The sequence below is a fragment of the Oryctolagus cuniculus genome, chromosome 9 (genome assembly GCF_051225735.1).
Source record: "Oryctolagus cuniculus isolate XC-2025 breed Fujian yellow rabbit chromosome 9, ASM5122573v1, whole genome shotgun sequence".
In the NCBI taxonomy this organism is placed as follows: Eukaryota; Metazoa; Chordata; class Mammalia; order Lagomorpha; family Leporidae; genus Oryctolagus; species Oryctolagus cuniculus.
The window spans coordinates 70,981,534-70,988,902 of NC_142875.1; the positions used below are offsets into that span (position 1 = coordinate 70,981,534).

Genomic DNA, 7,369 nt, shown 5'->3' on the forward strand with positions numbered 1-7,369 from the left:
CTCGGGTAGGGGCTGCGGGGGCTCCGCCCCCTGACACGTCCCCGGGCCACGTGACGCACCGCCCCGCAGTTCCATTGGCTAATCCCGAGGCTCTTATTAGCATATTCAAACAGGTCAGGGGCGGGGGCTGCTTGTAGGCCGGCTCTGAGGGTTGTTATCGAGCATGCGCGGAGGCGGGGCGTCGGGTGCGCGCGAGAGCGAGCGCGAGGGACGAGCAGGCGGGCCGTCGCGGAGGCGGGCTCTGGGAAGGGGCGGGGACTGGCCTCGGAAGGACCGCGAGGTGGGGGGCGGGGGCTGCGTCGGCGCGCGCAGGGCGGCCGCCACTGTGAGCCTGCGCGTCAGGGCCACTGCCTCTCCTTGGCTGTTGGAGGTGACAGGGGTCGGAAGAAGGCAAATGGAGATTGTCCTCAGCTCGCCCTCCGAGGTCGCTGGTAACGTGGACGACCGAGGAGGGCTGAGTAAAGTGAACACACACTCGGTTAAGGGCAGGGGGCAGGCCCGCGGCCGCCCTCGCGAGGAAGGCTCGGGACCCGCGGTGGCGGGAGGAGGTTCCCGGGCCTGGGAGGGCCGGCCCAGCGCGGGCGGGCCCGGGGCGGGGGAGGGGAAGTGAGAGGTTGTTTATGACCGGGGACTAATCGCGGCGAGTCACACCGCTCCCGCTGGGGAGTGGGCCCGAGGGCCTCGCCTCGCCCGGATCCTCGGGCGCTGCGGGGGCGACGGCCGAAGGCTGAGGGCGGCGCTCGGCAGACCCGGAGCCTTGCCGTCGGAAGGGGCACCCAGAAAGCCGCCGAACCCGGGAACGGCCTAGGGAGAGACTGGAGCTTATGGATAAGTGCTTTGCTACCCTTTTTATCCTGAGCAAACGTAACTGCTCCTTCCCAGAGAAAAAGACTTTTTCCAAGCTGTTTACTCAGGGTCATAGGATATCAGTTTCAGAGTTGAAAGGGACTTTAGCAAATCATCCATTGCCCTCATTTTAAAGTGAAAAACCTGACATGAACTTGTCCAGATAACACAGTGACGGGGGTTCCCAGAACCCTCCCTTACAAGCAGCCCCTCCAACTCCAAAACCCGTGTGTGTGTGTGAGAAGCAGTCTCGGTCAAGCCCCTGCCTTACCTGAAGTCATGAATCTGCTCCGAGAAAAACAGCTTCCTCGAACTCGCTGAAAAAAATGAAGACTGCCTTAGATACAATTAAGAGACTTAATTAAGCGGCCTTTGTAGGGTTAGCTAATTTGTAGGACGCCTCCCGTTAGCCTGTCCTTTCCAGATTTTATTCTTTAATCTTGAAATTTTATGTGCCTACTGATCATTTAAAGAAATTGTTCCTATTAACACAGAAGACATGTTGTGGCATTTTTTTTTAAAATCTTGAGTTTCAAAACTTCCCGATATTTATGACAACCTTGGAGATTTTTTGTTAATTTATAGTCAGGCTATTTCAGTGAAAAGTGTTTTGTAAGTGTGGACCATAGAAGAGGTATGGATACTTGTAAGAGTATTTGGACTAAAAATTATGACGGAGTACAGGTCTTGCAGCCAGTATTTGCTAAGGACCTACTGTGAAATAGGCCTGCTGGAAATAAATGAATAAAATGTGGCCACTGCCTTCAGTGAGCTTACGGTTTTCTAGGTGAATATTTTTCATATGTATTATTAGCTACTCCAACGTAGAAAGTGATAAGATACTAAATAATTCAGGAAAGAGAAATTTATCACTTGGAGTGATGAAGAACATTGTCCAAGCTTCATATATTTAAGCTGTGCCATTTTGTTCCTCAAACTGGAATCATAGATGTGAAGAAAAGAATCCATTCTATTGCAATATGCAAATTACTTTAGCAGCTATAAAGATTGAATTTTTCAGAGTGATCATTTGCACAGTTCCATAGACTTGCTCTGTAGTTTTCTGTATCCGTGCTTTTCAAACTGGTCTGTGGACCCCTGCCTGTCTGAAAACATATTCTCTAGGATCATAAGCATTTCTTTTGTGAGTCTTCTTTCTTTTGTGAGTTACTCGAGTTTGAGAGACACTGCTTGAAAAATTGGCAGAATTTGGATATGGATGGGGAAGCTCCTGGTAAAAAGTCCTTCCAGAAATTCCAAATGTAAAGAAGTTAGGACAGCTTTGCTGATTGCTTCCTGAAGGACAGTGATTTTCAACTAGGCTGCAGCACCAGGTGCGGGAAGACAAGTGTAAGATCCAGAGAGGTGGCCGGCGCCGCGGCTCACTAGGCTAATCCTCCGCCTGCGGCACTGGCACACCGGGTTCTAGTCCCGGTCGGGGCACTGGATTCTGTCCCAGTTGCCCCCCTTCCAGGCCAGCCCCCTGCTGTGGCCAGGGAGTGCAGTGGAGGATGGCCCAAGTGCTTGGACCCTGCATCCCATGGGAGACCAGGAGAAGCACCTGGCTCCTGCCATCGGATCAGCGCGGTTCGACGGCCGCGGCGGCCATTGGAGGGTGAACCAATGGCAAAAGGAAGACCTTTCTCTCTCACTGTCCACTCTGCCTGTCAAAAAATTAAAAAAAAAAAAAATCCAGAGAGGCAAGTCAGATCTAACTGGTAGATGGCTTTTATTCCAAGCTATTTTGTCCCTATAAATTGGAGAATTTTTTGTTTGAATGCTAAATACAAAGCAATGTTTGAAGGGAATTGGACTAGCCTAGTGGAGATTAGTACACAGTAATAAAAACCTTCCTGATTACAGCTAATCTGAAATCATTTTCAAATAGAGTCATCATGGCTCCCTCTTCAATGATGTTGGCAGGTTGTCATACTACAGTCATACATGGAGGTGTCAGGGACAGAGTTAGATGCAAAGGTCAAGTACAGTAAGCTGACCAGGAACATATAACCAGAACTCAGGCTTATGAGGGTGCCAGAGATCAAAGATCAGGTTTCCAGTTCAGAAGTCCAGAAGCACTGGAAGGCAAAGCCCTGGGGCAGAACAGAAAGGAATGAGGACATACATAGGCAGCAAATCAAGAGGCACACAGAAACCAGGAGACACTGACAAGCAGTCCTTAGACAAAATTGTGAAATAGGCCAAGTTTATTCTTAGTTTCTCTGGTTGACAATTCAGCTGTTGGTTGATAGTGGCTTAAAACAGTGATTCTGGGGCCAGCGTTGTGGTTTAGCGGGTTGGGCCACTGCCTGCCATGCCAACATGTTATTTAAGTGCTTGTTTATGTCCAGACTGCTCCACTTCCAATCCTGCTGTCTACTAAAGTACCTGGGAAGGCAGCAGAAAATGACCCAAGTGCTTGGGCCCCTATAACTGGTGTGAGAGACCTAGATGAAGCTCCTAGATCCTAGATCCTGGCTTCTTCCTGAGCCAGCTCCAATCATTGTGGCCATTTGAGGAGTGAACAAGCAGATGGAAAATCCCTCTTTCTTTCTCTCCCTCTCTTTCCCTAACTCTGCCTATCAAATAAATCTTTAAAAAAAAAAAAAATGTGATTCTTAGCTGGGAGATGTACATCAGACATGACCTACAGAGCTTTACAAAATAACATACCAGGGCCAGCGCTGTAAGTTGGCAGGTAAAGCCAACGCCTGCAATGCTAACATCTCATATGGGCACCGGTAGGAGTCCTGGCTGCTCCACTTCAGATCCAACTCCCTCCTAATGTGCCTAGGAAAGCAGCAGAAAATGGCCCAAGTCCCTAGGCCTCTGAACTCACGCAGGAGAACTGGAGGAATCCCTGGCTCCTGGCTTTGGCCTGGCCCAGCCCTGGCCATTGCAGCTATTTGGAGATTAAACCGGAGAATGGAAGATTCTCTCTCTCTCACTGTTCTATCCTTTTCTCTCCCTCCCTCTCTCTCTAACTGTGCCTTTCAAATAAATAAATCTTAAAAATAATATACCAAGTGTGCATCACCAGCAGAAAGTGATTCAGTAGATTAGACTAGGCCCTATTTGCCAATTTTTAAAGCTCAACAGATGAGTTTTACAAATAATACTGGTGAAGGACTGGAGGCCTAATATATTAGAATAAGGTATCTACTATCAGTACTCTTCACATAACTTCAGAGTTAGTGTATTGTTAAAAAGAACTAAAATAGGGGTGCGCATTTGGCTCGGCAGTTAAAGATAGGGTTTGAGACTCCCACATCCCATACAGGGTACCTGGATTAGAGTCCCAGCTCTGCTTCTGGTACCAGTTTCTTGCTATTGCACACCTTGGGATGCAGAAAGTGATAGCTCAAGTAATTATGTGCATGGATTGAGTTCTTGGCTCCTGGCGTTGACTTAGCCCAACCCCAGCCACTGTGGGCATTTGGGAAGTGCTCCCTTGCTCTCTTGCCTGCTCTCTCTCCCTGTCTTTTTGCATCTCTTATAAATGAACTAAAATCTGTATGCTAAAAAAAAAAAACTGTAAATGTGACTAAAACTCATTTATGGTGGATTTCTATTATATGTTTATTTAAATTGCTTGAATTCTGCCACGTTTGGGAAAAAAAGAAAATACTGCTGGAGATTTCACAGTGTTTTCTCAGTGAACTTCAGCCCTCCAGTAAGCAGACAGGTGTCAGGAACTCTTCTGGGCCTCCCACGTGGGTGCAGGTGCCAAAGCACTTGGACCATCTTCCACTGCTTTCACAAGCACATTAACAGGGAGCTGGATTGCAAGTGGAGCAGCCAGGACTCAAACCGGCACCCATATCAGATGGTAGCTTAACCTTCTACACCACAGTGCCAGCATCAGCTCTAAATTTTTTATTTGAAAGTAGAGCTTATCCTCAAAAATTTACAAACTACAAAACCAGTAATAGAAAAAAACAAAAGTCACTTTTAATCTCACTTCTTAGTGATAGCCACTGATGACATTTAGTATGTATGCCCTCCTTTATATTTTAAATTAATTGAGATCTTATTAAATATTTTATATCTTGCTTTTTCCCACTTCATATAATGTGATAATTTGTCATAGCAAATAATTTTTTTAAATATCACTTTAAAAATATTCATTTATTTGAGAGGCAGAGTTACAGACATCTTCCATCACTGGTTCACTCCCCAAATGGCCACAACGGCTGGAAGCCAGGAGCCAGGAGCTTCTTCCAGATCTCCCACGCAGGTGCAAGGGCCCAAGCACTTAGGCCATTTTCTATTGCTTTCTCAGGCCATAAGCCAAGAGCTGGATCGGAAGAGGAGCATCCTGGACACCAATCAGTGCCCATACGGGATGCCAGCGCCTCAGGCGGAAGCTCAACCTGCTACACCACAGCACCAGCCCCTAAATGTGACTTTAATGAGTATATAATATTCCACCCCATGGATATATTAATGATTTAGTTTTCTCTTATGACTGGATATTTTATTTCCAGATGTTTCACTTTTGTAAGTAATGATGTATTGAACAACACTATACAACAAACTTTGTAATAATTCAACAACTAGTTACTGCTCTGGATATTGGAGATACATTAGTGAACAAACCATCCAGAGTCCCTGCCGTAATGAGGAGGAGAAACCATGTAAACTGAAGGTTATGTTAGATGACGGTAAGAACTCTGGAGAAAAATAAAGCAGGAAAGGGAATAAGAAGTGCAGTGGTGGGAGCCTGAGGATTGTATTTTTAAGGACAGTCAGGAAGGAACTTGAAAATGACATTTGAGAGACGACCTGAAGGCAGTGGAGCAGTAGGCCAATGAAAACATTCGGGGCAGAGAAAAGCTTGTAAAATCCCCAAGTTTGGTAGTGGATTGGGCTTGTGTAAGCAACAGCCAGGAAACTAGAGCAGGCAAGGGAAGCTGAATGAAGTGGAGTCCAAGAGCCGGGTGAAGCCAGCTCATGTTGGACACTGCTGATCACGAGTAGAGTTCGGCCCCTAACTGTAGAACAGCGGCAGCTGTGGTGGCTCTGGCAGTTCCATACCAAGTCCAAGCAACATAAAATCACCATGATTGTGCACAGGCTCCTCAGGTTCTCCTCGGTTGTCCAGTCGGCAGTCCCAGTCCATCTGCAGAGGAACATTGGCATTACAGCAGTGGGTTTTTTATTTTTTTATTTGAGATTTATTTATTTGAGAGGCAGAGTTACATAGAGGCAGAAAAAGAGAGATCATCCATGTGCTGGTACACTCCCCAAATGGCTGCAACAGCTGGAGCTTGGCTGATCCGAAGCCAGGAGCCAGGAACCAGAAGCTTCCTCTGGGTCTCCCAGGCAGGTGCAGGGGGCCCAAACACTTGGGCCATCTTCTACTGCTTTCCCAGGCCACAGCAGGGAGCTGGGTTGGAAGTGGAGCAACTGGGTCTCCAGCCAGCACCCATTTTGGACGTCAGCACTGTAGGTGGCGGTTTTACCCACTACACCACAGCGCCAGCCCCAGCAGTGGAATTTAATAAGGAACTTCATCTTGTACAGAAACTCTGCATGAACAAGACTAGAGAATACAAATCTAAGCAGGATTTTTTTTTTTTTTTTTGACAGGCAGAGTGGACAGTGAGAGAGAGAGACAGAAAGAAAGGTCTTCCTTTGCCAGTGGTTCACCACTCCAATGGCCGCAGCGGCAGGCACACCGCGCTGATCCGAAGGCAGGAGCCAGGTACTTCTCCTGGTCTCCCATGGGGTGGTGCAGGGCCCAAGCACCTGGGCCATCCTCCACTGCACTCCCTGGCCACAGCAGAGAGCTGGCCTGGAAGAGGGGCAACCGGGACAGAATCCGGTGCCCGGACCGGGACTAGAACCCGGTGTGCTGGCACCGCAAGGCGGAGGATTAGCCTAGTGAGCCGCGGTGCCGGCCTCCAGCAGGATCTGAAGAGGGAGCTTTTTAAGGTGCAGCAAATATTTGGTAAAGCAGACGTGAACATGTTCCCTCAAATTTGAAGAGCCAAAAATTGAAACCAACAAAAGACCCTGGTCCTGAAGAAGTAATGTAAAATTAATCTGTTGTAGATTAGTTGTACAATTAATCAGAAGCATTGGAGTAAACATACCTTTCACAATTATCAAATGTTATTTTAATTTTGATTCCAAATAAATTAATTGGTAATGTTGGGAGAAAAAATAACCAAGAATTTGGCCTCTAGACTGACTTAAATAGAAGGGTTTTGAGCCGAGGGATATCTAATCATTTTGACTTTTCTATAAGGGGTAGAAACACATCAAGAGATTATTGCTATAATCCAGGTGAGCAGTGATGGTGATGGTGGTTTTGGGACAAATAGGATGACAGTAATTGGGGTGAGACGTGGGTTTTTTTTTAAGGGGGGGGTGAGACTTAGAAATATGATATGAGAGAAAAGAGGCAGAGATGACTTCAAAAATCTCCAATTAGCATCTTGGGATGACTTTCTAGAGGGGAAAAAATCATTATATGCATTTTTTCAGGTTCTTTTTACCTAGGGCTAAATTGTTCACC

The 7,369-nt window shown here is 47.0% G+C and overlaps 1 pseudogene; it reads left to right on the forward strand.

The window, feature by feature from the left end:
- Positions 1-5,247: 5,247 nt before the first annotated feature.
- Positions 5,248-7,047, forward strand: LOC149124607 (ATP synthase peripheral stalk subunit F6, mitochondrial-like; annotated as a pseudogene).
- Positions 7,048-7,369: the final 322 nt, after the last annotated feature.